Below are 14,358 nucleotides of genomic sequence, written 5' to 3'. Positions count from 1 at the left end.
AATTATATGCCTTATTAGTTTAATTTGATTCCTCAGTTTATGATTCTTTGAAACCACTATGGGAACGGGACCTAGGAGTTCGGTTTAACTCTGAAGATTTGTCCAAGATCTGTGAGTGTTCCAAAATGTACCTCGAATTCCATACAAAATTTGACATTTTATCACAGAATTTATTTTACAGCTGTTCGTCTGCATAAAATGTTCCCAGTTTGTTCCGGCCTCATTTAAGTGCAAAACTTGTAAGGGCACATTTTTGTTTCATGTATTTTGGTCCTGTGTTCACATCCAACCATTTTGGAGAGCGGTTCATTCAGCAATCCAGGAGATAATAAGAACATGTTTTATTTTCTCCCACTCACTTTCTTTTCAGGAATGATAATTCTGAAGACCTTTTGACTTATCTCAAACCTCTGTTTACAACTCCTACATTTCTGGCTAATGTATATTACTAAAATGGTCTACTTCTGAACTTCTAACTTTTCCATGTGGATTTCTCAGTTTTCAATCTTTCTTCCTTTGGAAAAGTTAACTTATGACTAGGCCCACACAGAATTTGCGCGCACAGAAATCCGTAGATTTTTAGCCAATCATTGAGTATGTTTATTTACAATGTAAATATGTGTACATTTATGTTTATTCAATTATTATTTTTATTCAAACTAATATTATAATAATAGTATCAAAATGTTCATATCATTTATGTACAATACAGTTTGTAAAGTAATATTTTCTGTCTTTTAGTGGATATATTTTATATGAGAGACTTGCTTTATTTACCAAATAAGTGGATCTAATTGGATTTGCATTGTAAACAATAAATGAAAGTTAAAAATGTGTTATTTTACGTCATTAATTAAGTTTTTAGTTACGATACTCCTAAAATCATTCCGCATAAATCCACAGATTTTTCAAAATAGAAATAGCAAAAAATGTCCGCAGATTCTGTCTGGCCCTACTTATGACCTCAACCACAAACAGGACAAATTCAGGAGACTTTGGGAAACTCTCCAAACCTTTCTACACAAACTCTAAAAAATTTTTATTTTTAGGGAGTTTTGTCTTTTTTTTTTTTTTTTTTTTTGTTGAAAAGATACATTTGTAAATTTTATTTAATTGGCAGCTCTTAGGGTTTGTTTGTTTGTTTGTCTTTGTTGTTTGTACTATTTGAAAGTTCTTAATAAAAATAATAATAAAATGAGCTGAATCAACACAATTCTTGAGGTGTTTTTTGGGATAACTTAATTGTTTTATGTTCAAACCACTTAAATTTGTGAAAATTATTTAGGTTGCTTAATCGATTTGTGTTGGAATTGTGTGGAAGCCAGTGTTGTTTACAGTTGTTGGTAATCATTTTTGCCTGCTTTCGATGTTTGCGTACGCTGATTTACAATATTTAAAAAGTTCAGGTCATAAACAAAGCCTTATTTTGTCACCTAAGCAAAACAAATGCAGTTAAATTTATTAAAATGTTCCTATTCTTAAGGATTTGAGAGTGCATGCTTGTGTAGAAATCACCAATATGATGCCTAAGTGCTGTGAAGGTGTTGCTATACAGTTGCTAAGGTGTTCTGGGTGGTTCCAAAGTGGATTCCTAATGCCAAATCCCATTGGCTGCATCTGAAAGCACACACTATTTGAGGGGACAGCCATTTGTAGTGGAAGTCGTCATGTGTGCTCATACCATCCCATAATGCAACACAATTACAAATGTACACTCAGCAGCTAAAATAATAACACTGTGAGGGGTATGCTGAATAGATTCCTTTATAAGAGCCATGAGGTGGGCAAATAACTAAATGACAAACATAATAAATGTACAGTATCACTTCATGGACTTTCATAAGTAAATGGTGGCATTTTTACATTCTCCAGATTATATTTAAAATGCACAATATCATTCATTCATTTTCTTTTCGACTTAGTCCCTTTATTAATCTGGGGTCGCCACGGCGGAATGAACCGCCAACTTATCCAGCATTTGTTTTACGCAGCAGATGTCCTTCCAGCTGCAACCCAGTACTGGGAAACATCCATAGACAGACTCATTCACACACACACACGCACACACTACGACCAATTTAGTTTATTCAATTCACCTATAGCGCATGTCTTTGGACTTGTGGGGGAAACTGGAACACCTGGAGGAAACCCACGAACAAAATAATATAATGAGCTCAGAATATGAATTACAAAACCCCCCACACAACATTCTTTGATGCTTGATATATATATCAAACTCACTTCTCTTTTTTTGCGCTTGTTTTTATGTCACTTTCCTGAAGCGGAGTTCTGCTTTGTGCTTCTCGCATGAGCATGATTTACTTCACAACAGAAAACGGTCACATGTTCAGCAGTGAGAAGCGGATAATAATACAACAGCATTTCTGTGCACGCTCTTCTCAGTACAAGACAGTGTGGGTGGAAGTGAGGTCATCGTTTATAGACACAATCCACCGCTCACGCAAGGCTGCAGAGAGATGCCACTATCCTTAGGTGAGATAAATGACAACTCCCACTATATTACCAGTGCTTCTCCTACACAGAATTAAGATTAGAGAGAGCATCTGAGGATACAAACTAAGATCAGATTTGCTTTGACGATGATGTGATCAAAAGTTGCAAATATGGATGCAAAAATATATATTATTCATTATGCTACAGCTTTATAAAAGTGAAAAATACACACTATTACTGTAATATTTTTGGTGTTTCAGAAAAAACCCAAGACCTCCAAGACCTAATTTAATCAAAAACACAGTAAAAACATTAATATTAGGGCTGCACGATATTGGAAAAAACTGACATTGCGATATTTTGTATTTCTGCGATATGAATATCATTTCACAATATGACTTAAAGAACACCTACTGTATTTTACCCCTTTTTCAAGATTTAAGATAAGTCTTTTGTGTCTCCAGAATGTGTCTGTAAAGTTTCAGCTCAAAACACCTATCAGATTTATTATACTATTCAGAATATTGGCTTTTTCTGCTTTGAACAACCATGTAGCTTGTTGTCTATGCCTTTAATGCTGGTTCTCCCCACCCGCAGTTCCCACATGCATGTCAGAGTGTGCCTCAATCTCCACCTTGGCTGCGTCAGATAAACAGCACAGTGACAGATATGAAGGAAGCAGATCTCACGTAACCTTTGTGAGAAATACTACAGTAAGAACTTTGCACTGTTTTTGCACGCAAATGCGACAGGATAGACGTTAATATCCACTTCTGTATGGATATCAATTATGTTTATGTACAAAATAAACCTGATTTAACGTCCACAAACTGGGATTGGAGCATCTTCTTTTATATCAGTCTTTGTACTGACATGCGGCTATGGTGATAAAGATGGTAAAATCGCTGTAATTCATTAGAAACATGCTCTGTTTTAGAAACGTTTTAAACTTGCAAAACTCATTCTTGATCACATTTGATAATGATTGATGATCACAGCGGGCTTAACAGATCTTTTAATCCCAGTTGCTTTGCGTACATCCTGTCTTGTTGATTATACTCGTTACTACGGAGACATGCTAATACGTGGCTGCCATTCAATTCGGTGGGCGGGGAAACCTCACTCCTATTCCACGTTGTGGTGGGCCTCAAAATGGGAGGGATTTGGATCCTATTTTACATTAGGAAATAAAAAAAGAGATTTATTGTGTTTATATCACTCCAATATGACTGTGGACACATTATACCTACACACAGTTCTGTCCAAACAGCTTACAAAAGATGATTTTCATCATAGGTGCCCTTTAAGTAACTGTTTAAGAAAAATTCACAACATTACTTTGAATGGGATGATTTTGTAGGGGAGTGCATCTGCATAAAATATATCCAAAATGTATATATAAACATGTAATTAAACAATTTAAGCACTGATAAAAACTAAATAAACAGTTGTTTATGGTTTTTGGTAGAATATTACAATATTGAGGAAAAGAAAATCAATTATTAAATCTAAAATAACACTATAGTTTTTATTTGATAAATAATTAAGATCAATTAATCTTTGGTAAAGCAGCAAACTGCAAAATATCTTGTTCCCAAATGGTTTAAATATGCTTTAAATCTTAGTCACAGGCCTTAAAAAACACATCTGAGTAAAACGATTTTTCACACTAATAGATAATGGTTAAAATTCAAAATGATTCAACAAATCATGTGATTTTTAGTTAATTATAATCCCAACTCAACATTGCACGTCCTGCCTTGTGACTATTGTGGATGCACACATTGTGATATTGATGCAGAAACGATACATTGCGCAGCCCCTAACTAATATTTCTATATATTATTAAAAATTTAACAGAACAGTTTAAACATTTAACTGTGATTAAACATTATCACTCTTAAGTATCACATAATCCTTCAGAAATCATTCTAAAATAAGGATTTAGTGCTTCAGAAACATTTCCTAGTATTATCACTGATGGAGAAAACAGTTGTGTTGCTTAATTGTTTTATTTTTGTTTTGCAGAAACCATCACAGACTAGAGTCATTTCAAAAAATGATGCTTGCATACAGAGGACTCACTAAATTGACCCCAAAATAAATAAATGATGGGAAAAACTAAAAACCTCACTAAAATATTAAGCAAAATCCGATTCCAACGCAGATCAGCATGAGACATTTTAAAAGAATAAGTATTCTGAAAGTAAATGTAAAAGTCCACCCCCAAGGCATGTCTATATTTAAAGAGAACCATCTGAAACAAAGTTTACATCGTGCTATTGATAAAAACCACTTAAACCAAGGTGCTAAAGCAGTCTTAGCTATCTGTGAAGGCTTTGCACACTACACATGTCTTATTAGGCATGTTAATGAGTCTTAACACTCCCTTGATCCAGTAAAGATATACTCCTCTGCTTAATCTGATAGCTGTGTGCTGTTTGCTGGTGGCTAGACACCTATCACACACACAGACAGATCTCCACCTGCTACCACCCTGACCCGTTTTCACATCCATCTGTTTCTGCATCTGTGTCTGCATTCGCAATCACACATCTCATTCACTCATCGCTAAGACTAGAGTACAAAAAAAAAATTGCAGATTAAATATGTTACTGCTATAGGCTTTGCATAAAAGCATCATTCAGATCCACCCACATTCTCTCTCAAAAACACACACACACACACACACACACACACATGCTTCAATGTTCAATGAGTTTAAAATAAATCTCCCTTGACAACAGCATGTCAAAAACACACATGCTGTTTAAAAGCTGCAAGGTCTGTTGCAGGAGCTTCAAGAGCCACAGCCCTTCTCAACTGTGGTCAGCTGTGTGTGAACACAACGCTGGTCTCTACATGGGAAGAAACAGCACTGACCTGATGCGAGTCTTGGTTTGGATTCGAGATTTCCACTTCCGAGGAACACAGCCGTCGTCCTTATCCAAAGAATCGCACCAGCCCTCTCATGAACCCTCCCTTTCTAGCCGTGCAACCACACACTCTGCATCCTCCATCCTTCCTCTCTCTCTCTTTCTATCTCTACACTTGCTTTACTGCTCCTCCTCCTCCTTTTTATTTCCCCCTTGCTCCCCCCCCCCGCCCGCAGACTGTGTTTTCCGCTTTTTTTCTCTCTCTCTCTCTCTCTCTCTCTCTCTCTCTCTCTCTCTCTCTTTCTCCACAGAGGATAATCACATTCCAGAGGAGGGACGGCATATGGCAGGGAAACGCCACACGCTCTTGTCTGTCCATCTTTATGTGCCAATGTGTGTGCGTTTATTGCATGGACAATTACTCCTATTGTGATGCTGGAGGGGTTGGCCAACAAACAAAGGGGGTGGGGTGATGTTTGAGAGGAAAAACTAGGGGAATATTGATGAGTGGGTATGATATTTGGAGAATGCCAGCTCTTCTCTACAGATCACTGGAGTCCATGTATCGTTTTATTTAAGCAGAGGGGTGAAAATGAGGCTGATTTTATTGGAGGGCACGCACTGGTCATGTGATGAAAGACGGACCGGGCCACATGGGAGGAATACAGATGAGTCAGTGATTTGTGGGGGAAGGAGAAGGGGAAGAGGGTGATGGGCACTGTCACCACCTACAATATTCTCACACTATTGGATGATGAAACAAAGTGTGTATGTACTGTATAATATCAAAGTACTGTAGAGTGTTGTCATTTATCAACATGGTAAATCCACTGTCCTATTTGGGTGCATATAAACGGAGATGAATTTGTAAAACAAATAACTGTTTCAAAATTAATTATATGAGAATGATTTGTGAAGGACACTGAAGACAACAAAAGAAGAGTTTAAATGCAAAAACCTGACTTTTTTCCCTTAGTCATATTCACCATGGTCCTATGTTTAGGTTCGGTAATTTCACTTCAATGGGAATCAAAAGGTTATTAGTCAGTTGCTGAAATGCCTTACTTTTATTCAAAATTACTGACTTAAATATGGGATCCTAATCATTTAAAAGAAAATAAATTTCAAATATATGAAGAAAAAAAAACTTTTATTTTTTTTTTTATACTTTTTGTGAAAATTTCTTCTAATTCAAGAGTTCACACTTAGCTGATGATAGATTATAAAGCTTGTTTGCCATGCTGTCCCAGGAAAGAGCCCTGAGCTCATAACATCCTCGGACCTGGGGCTCCCTCCCGTTTGCAAGGTGAGAGGGGAGTTTGAACTCAGGTAGATCTTGAGAACTGCACTGCTGTAGTAGCTAGTGAACAGATAGTGATTGCTCTTAAGAGGTAACTACTTACTAGGTGCATGTCTATGGTGCTGATTTGGATTTAGTCAATTAACTTAAGGTGCATGTTTTTGGACGGTGGGAGGAAACCGGGGAACCCGGGGAAAACCCACGTGAGCATGAGGAGAACGTGCAAACTCTGCACAAAACGTCGGCTGGCTTGGTAAGGACTAGAACCAGTGAAGTTCTTGCTGTGAGGCAACAGTGCTAACCACTGGGCCACCATGTCACCCATCTAGGAAAGGAGGAGGAATAGGGGTGGAAGGGGGGATTCTTCAAAACGAAGATGGCTGTTATATGGAACTTAGGGCATTTATAGTGGCTTAGGAATCACCTGATTGGTGAATCATAAATTGGATAATGGGGGACCAGCCGCAAGCAATCATAAGCACGTGTTCCTCTCGAAATTAGTTCATAAATAAGCTTCAATTCACAAGTTACATATATTTAAATGAGGTATTCACTTAAATTAGATATTTTAAAATGGATACCGACGTGACAATCCAATTTCCACTGACTTTGTAGAATGGAGAAACCTTCTAAATTCACCAAAACATTCTGACAGCTGTTTGCCAAGATCAGAGATGCCCAAACTAAGGCCCGAGGGCCAAAGTTGGCCCATGGTAATCTTTGATTTGGCCTGCCATCTCATCTGGGCAAAGAGGGATGTATTTTTTTGATTATGCTTTAAACAACAGATACATGACAATAGACCAAACAAAATAAAATAATGCCAGGGTGATAGAAGGTAAATAATAATAACTGCACAAAAATAAGAAATAAAACAAACACAAAAAAAACAAAAGCATGAGGATTTAAATTAAATTCTTACAATTACAAACAAGCAGGACCTTTTTTAATGGCCTATCTATTAGCACTTTGTTGAATAGTACAAATATAATTTTTCAGTTCCTTATAAAACAAAGTAAAACAGGTTTTTTTTTTTGTTGGAAATTTTACACTTATGAATATGAAACTTAATCAACAAAATAAATACATGAGAGGGAAAAGGTTGGGGAGAATGCCTTTAACAGAGATCATCATTTCTAATTTAAAGTAACCTTTTGTTTGTTGGTCTATTTCATTGTTGAGCTACAAAAAAGCAAACTGAAATTAAATGTTTAACTGAAATTAAATGTTTCAATTAAATATTGTGCATAAATCAGATTTTTTTACATGTAAATACTGTCACTCGAAGATAGAGGACAATGCACAAGACATCGATGAGCAAATCAATGAAAAGCTCATCAAGGATGTAAATTTTTTTATATTTTATTATTAATACAATAAAGTATTTTTTCTATTTATTTTAAAATCTGAATAAATTAGGATATTACCATGGCAACTTCAATGTAAAAGTTTGGTATATTTACTTTCATCCCACCACCCTCAACCAAGTTTGGTTTTTGGCCCTTCATAAGAAAACGTTTGGGCACCCCTGGCCAAGATGAAGACCAAAGAAATGACAATGCAAGAGAAGTTAATGATTCAAATATTTGCACCTCTGCAACATCTCTAACTCATTCAAGTTCCCCAAAAAGACTGATCGTCCATGAAAGACAAATGTAGAATTATCATCATGCAGAGAATGTCAACCAGGCAACTGGTTCAACACTGCAGCTAAGATTGCTAGCCAGCTCAGCACTGAAAATGGTATCTATTTATATTAATACACAGTGTTTCAATTCAGAAAATCTGCATGTTGACAACTGGTCCAAAGTTCACTCAAACAATAAAAGTGAGTTTATTTTATTAGGTTCCAATGGAAAATATTATGTTCTTTGTCAAACTGGGGAAAGACTGAAGCCAAGGTGTCAAAAGACATCAGAGAAATTTGGAAGAGGATATTTCATAGTTTGGTGGGGATTTCTGCAGCAGGAATTAGGCCTCTTGTTCATCTAAATATTTATCAGAAGCTCCTCAGCAACATTTATTTCCTTCCCTGTTTCCATCCAGCAAATTTCATGCAGGTAGACGAACCTATGGCAAAATAGGCATCTTCTTGAAGTCAAAAATATTGAAATATTGGAATTGAAGCCCAGAGTCCTGATCTAAACCTGATTGAAAATCTCGAGAAAATACAAAGTGGTGGCTTAAAAACACCTTATTCTGGATGTGACCGGAAAATAGATGATGCAAGAATTAGATTGTCACAAAACAGTTCTTTTAAAAAAGAAATCACTGACAAGAAAACAGATTAAAAAGTGCTGGCTTGTACATAGTCATTTAAAATCTCATTGACATCATTTTCCATTTGAATTAATTATAGTTTCTGATGACTGTAAATCTGCAGTCTAAATAGTGCTCTGTGATGCAGTAAAGCCTCAGGTGACAGTGTCTCAACGAATTACCAACATGCCTGCAAATATATCCACACCCAAACACACACGATCAACACTTTAATATTTGACCATAGATGTTATAATTATTTCTGTCATATGTCATGGTGTGATGACCCTGGTGCTAATTCTCCCAGTCAGGCTAAACACCCCTGACCTCTTTCTAGTCACACTTCTTCTTGTAGTCCCTGTTCTCACTCACTAGTCTGACAACTTACTCATCACACGCAAAGGAATGCCACCATTCTTGCCCTTTGATGACTACACATTATTAAGGTCACATCCCAGCAAATGCACACAACCCATTTCCCCATCTCCCCCATACCCAGCTCACTCACACCCCTGCCCTCATCTCCTGCTCCATCAATACGATCACTCCTCCCCCTCCATGACTGGTAGTAAATGGAGCCCGAGGCCATGTCTTTACACTGACATTATTCCCTGCAGATGCATCTAAATGATCTTTTGACGTGCTGCTTTCACAGTCAACATGATTTAGGCCACACCAACTGTACTAATACATTCATTAAGCCTAAATGAAGGATGCTTCTATAAATTAAAAATAAATAATTATTTCATTGTAACCAATACTTCCAAATAATTTATCCATCCATCCATCAGTCTGTCCTTCTATCTATCTATGAATCGATCTATCCATCCAACCATGTATTTATCAATCGATTTATACATACACCAATCTGTCTATCTATACATCCATCACCTATTTTCCATCCATCCATCAATGCATCAATCTCTCAAATATTCCATCCATCCCATCCAACCAGCTACCCAGCTGTCCATTCTTCTATCCATCTGTCAGTCAATCATCCTGTACATCAATTCATTTATCAGTAGAACCATCCATCCATGCTCATTTATTAATCTAGACATCGATCACTTAATTCGTCCACCCCTCAATGCATCAATCTGATCAAAAATTCCATCCTTCCTATCCAACCACTTATAAGCTGTCCATTCTTCCGTCCATCTGTCAGTCAATCATCATGTACACAAATTCATTTATTAGTAAAACCTTCCGTCCATGTTCATTCATTCATTCACCGACCCATCCATCGGTCTGATTCCATCAATCCATCCATATATTTATCAATCAATTTAAACACGCATCAATCTGTCTATCTATCTATCTATCCATCCATCCATCCATCTATGAATCCATCTATCATCCTTATATTTACCAATCCATTTAAACAAACATCAATTTGTCTATCTATCCATCCATGGCTAAATTTGTTCGTTCACCCATCCATCCATCCATCCATCCATCAAACTCTTAAATATTCCATCCATCCCATCCAACCAGCTATCCATATGTCAGTCAATCATCCTGTACATCAATTAATTTATCAGTAAAACCATCCATCCATCCATCCATCCATCACTTAATTCGTCCATCCCTCAATGCATCAATCTGACTATCAAATACTCAATCCATCCTATCTAACCACTAATCCAGCTGTGCATTCTTCTGTCCATCTGTCAGCCAATCATCCTGTACACCACTTCTTTTATCAGTAAAACCATGACTTAATTTGTCCGTCCGTCCACCCACCCATCCAAATATTTATCAATGCATTTAAACATACATCAATCTGTCTATCCATCCGTACATCCATCCATCCATGACTTAATTTGTCTGACCACCCACCCACCCACCCATCCATCCATCCATCCATCCATCCATCCATCACTCAGATATTCCATCCATCTCGTCCAACCACCATCCAGCTGTCAATTCTTCTATCTGTTTATGAACTCATGCATAGATTTATCAATTCATTTAAACATACATCAATCTGTCTGTCTATCCATCCATCAATCCATCCATCCCTCAAATATTCCATCCATCCTATCCAACCACTAATCAAGCTGTCCATTCTACTATCCATCTGTCAGTCAATCATCCTGTACACCAATCAATGTATCAGTAAAACCATTCGTCCATATGTCCATCCATGCTCATTCACTCATCCACCCCATACCCATCCACCTTTCCCTGCATCTGTCTCACGGTCTATCTATTCATACATCCATTCAAGGTCTAATCTTGGATTTAAAGGGGTAATACATCCCAAACTGAAATTTCTGTCATTATTTATTGACCCTTTACTTGTCACACACTTGTTTGACTTTCTTTCTTTTTTGAACACAAAAGAAGATATTTTGATGAAAGTTCTGTAGTATTTGTTTTTCCTGAAGTCAATGATTACAGGTTTTCAGCTAATCTAAGCTGCAATTTTTATTTTGCGTGAACTCTCTCAAAGTTACAACACATAAAAAACAAATAAGCAAACAAAAGAAATAAGATGATACAACTCTTATGTTTTCTTTATGTTTTCTTCCCCCATCTGGATGAGGCAAATCCATCAGTAAATACTAGCTCAACCTCACAGTACTGACCTATACATCTAAATAATTAAGATAAATAAAACCCAGAGGTTAAATCTCAATTTGATATCAAGAGAAAAATCCAGATATGTTTTAATAAAAAGTGCTTTCAGGATCTCTGTTGCACATTTGTCATACTTTGTGTACCTGCGTCATACCATAACTAAATTGACAATGACTGTAAAACTCTGCTGGCTCACTAATATTGTTTACTACAGATGTCCATTAGGACAGTATACTATTACTGAAGTCATGAACCTGTTATTTGCAGTCATTTAAAGAGCAAATGAAATCAAAACAAAGCAATTCATCTATCATTTCATCTGTCTGTTGTAATGTAAAAAAACAAAAAAAACAGGTTGAGTCGCTGAAACTGTACTACTGCAGAATGCGTGTATTTTTCCTTAAAAAGAGGCTTCATTAATATTCAAAATAAACAGCTTGCAGGAAAAAAAAACCTTCCTGTCTTTGTTATAAATTCACCAGACGACCAAAATAACATCCCAGCGTGGATAACAACACAAACAAGCTTGTTCAGATTTCCTGTTAGACAGCTTTGTGTGGGTGTGAGTCTGAAAAAAAAAAATCTTCCTCAGCTTGGCCCAGTTAATACCAACATTCAATCTTGAGTGAAAAACCAATCTTATGCTTACCAAATAACAATTTCTTTTATTTATGTTTTTTAATAAGAGTATAATTAATACAGACACCTCCTTTACACTGCTCAAACATACACAATAATCAGTAAACACACAAACACAAAGCAACACATACTTGTCACTTATTTTGGGCACTGTGTTTGTAAAGCATTCTTTTATAATGACTATGTGTGACAGCGCAGTGAGTTATTGCAAACTTCACAGACTTCTGTACGAGCATCAGAACAATTCTGCCCCCTACTGGACAGTCAGACATGTTTATTTAAATTTTCCTTTTTTTCTTGATGAAAAGATTGCAAGAGAAATAGATTTTAAAATATGCTTAAGAAAAAATAAATAAACGGTTAATACACTCAATAAATGATTACTGCTGCTTGTTCAAACTACCCGTTTAAAAAGAGCTGAAACATCAAAATGCTTGTAATTTTTTTGGCCAATGTATTTGTTTTATGTTCAGTCCACTTAAATTTGTAAACCATTAAGTTATCTTAAGCATTTTATGTTGGGACAACATGAAGGAATTGTGTTGGAAATGTGAACCACCTGGTTAGGGGATTTGTAGTTTCAGCATGCTTTGCGTGGGACTGAATTAAGAGATTAATGTTGACAATAAAAGTAATCTTAGGTGTTTAAAGTTATTAGAAAGACTTGTTAGAGTTTAATCTTTACTTTAGAAGCAAGATGAAAAATGCAGTTTGTTGCTTTGCTCAGTGAGCAATAACTGTCCTAAAATGAGTTCTGAGATCAGTCTCAATCAACTGTATATGTAACTCATGAAATTTACTTAAAATGGCTCTTTTAGTTCATTTAGGATAACATCAAATAAAACTAAGAGACTTTGAAATATACGACACATCCAGTAATAGACATACATGATATTATCAGTCTTTTGAGTTTAAGTTAAATAAAAATGCAAGGTATTTAAACGTTTTTTTTTTTATAAAATCAGGTTGGACCAACTCAATTGCATTTACTTGTGTAAATATCTTTTTAGTTAGTGCTAAACAAATTTATTGGATTGAAATCCTGCCATCAAATGTCAAATTCAATGACCTTATTTTCCATGACCTATTCACCTTCAACTTGTGCTGCTTGATATTGTAAACTTTTTTTTTATCATACTGTTTTAATATATTTAAAGTTAACAAAGTAATTAAATGGCACAGAAACCAAAACAATAAGTAATACATGTGAGAATGTGAAAAAAACATAGCATTGTAGAATTACATTATGATAAATGTAAAAGTAAAATTAAAAACTACAACCAAAAATCCATTATATTTCATGACATGGAAAAAAAAATATAGAAAATTCCCTGGAATGTCTGGAATAGACATTTTTAAATGTCCATGATATTCCAAAAACTCCATGACCCGTGGGAACCCTGACTAATAAATAAAAGAAAATAAATCTGAAAATAAATGATGAAATAAAAATATAAGATAAGTGAAATAAGCACATTGATTAAATTCATATTGCATTAATAATAATTAAAAAAATAATGAAAAAGGTTTCATTTAATAGAAGCGTGCTTAATAAACTAATATTAATTTATATATTAAAGTATATATATATATATATATATATATATATATATATATATATATATATATATATATATATATATATATATATATATATATATATAAATATATATATATAAATATATATAAAGTAATCATAAATTAATAGTAATTGATGTAATTGAAATTTAATTACACAAAACATTTTATATTAAGCCACAATTCATGCTAATAGCAAACAATTAACTAAGGCTATTACATCAGTAAACTACTAATTACCGGTTTATTAATAGTTAGTCAGGTAGTAGTTGAGTTTAGGTTTTGGGTGAGGGATGTAGAATAAGATCATACTTCATAAGTACTAATAAACAGTAAATATCTTGGTTACTTACTGAATCCCCAACAATCCAAGAATAGCTAGAAATAGTTATGATATTTATGTTATGGAAAAAATTACATTTTCCCTTGGACTCCAAATTAATGTATTTAGAAATATCTGGTTCAAGTGGACTGAATGCATTAGGTTGCTCCATCCAATCTTCGTAGAAATATAAAAATACTACTACCTAATTCCTATCCCCAGAACAAACATTTTTCAATTTACAACCCACTGCACTCCCCCTCTTAATCCTCTCATTTGATTAGGAATTTACAGCTGATAATAACTTAACTAAAGTTGAGCGAATAAATAAAAAAGATTCAACCCTC

General features: G+C 35.2%; 1 protein-coding gene across 2 annotated transcripts in view; it reads right to left on the bottom strand.

Moving 5' to 3' along the window:
• fgd4a (FYVE, RhoGEF and PH domain containing 4a) overlaps positions 1–14,358 on the bottom strand; it is a 96,776-nt gene that overhangs the window by 66,268 nt on the left and 16,150 nt on the right. The window lies entirely within an intron of this gene.

This window comes from Danio aesculapii, chromosome 18 (assembly GCF_903798145.1).
Source record: "Danio aesculapii chromosome 18, fDanAes4.1, whole genome shotgun sequence".
Classification (NCBI taxonomy): Eukaryota; Metazoa; Chordata; class Actinopteri; order Cypriniformes; family Danionidae; genus Danio; species Danio aesculapii.
The sequence above is the reverse complement of the archived record's forward strand: the minus strand, read 5'-3'. Positions and strand labels throughout refer to the sequence as shown.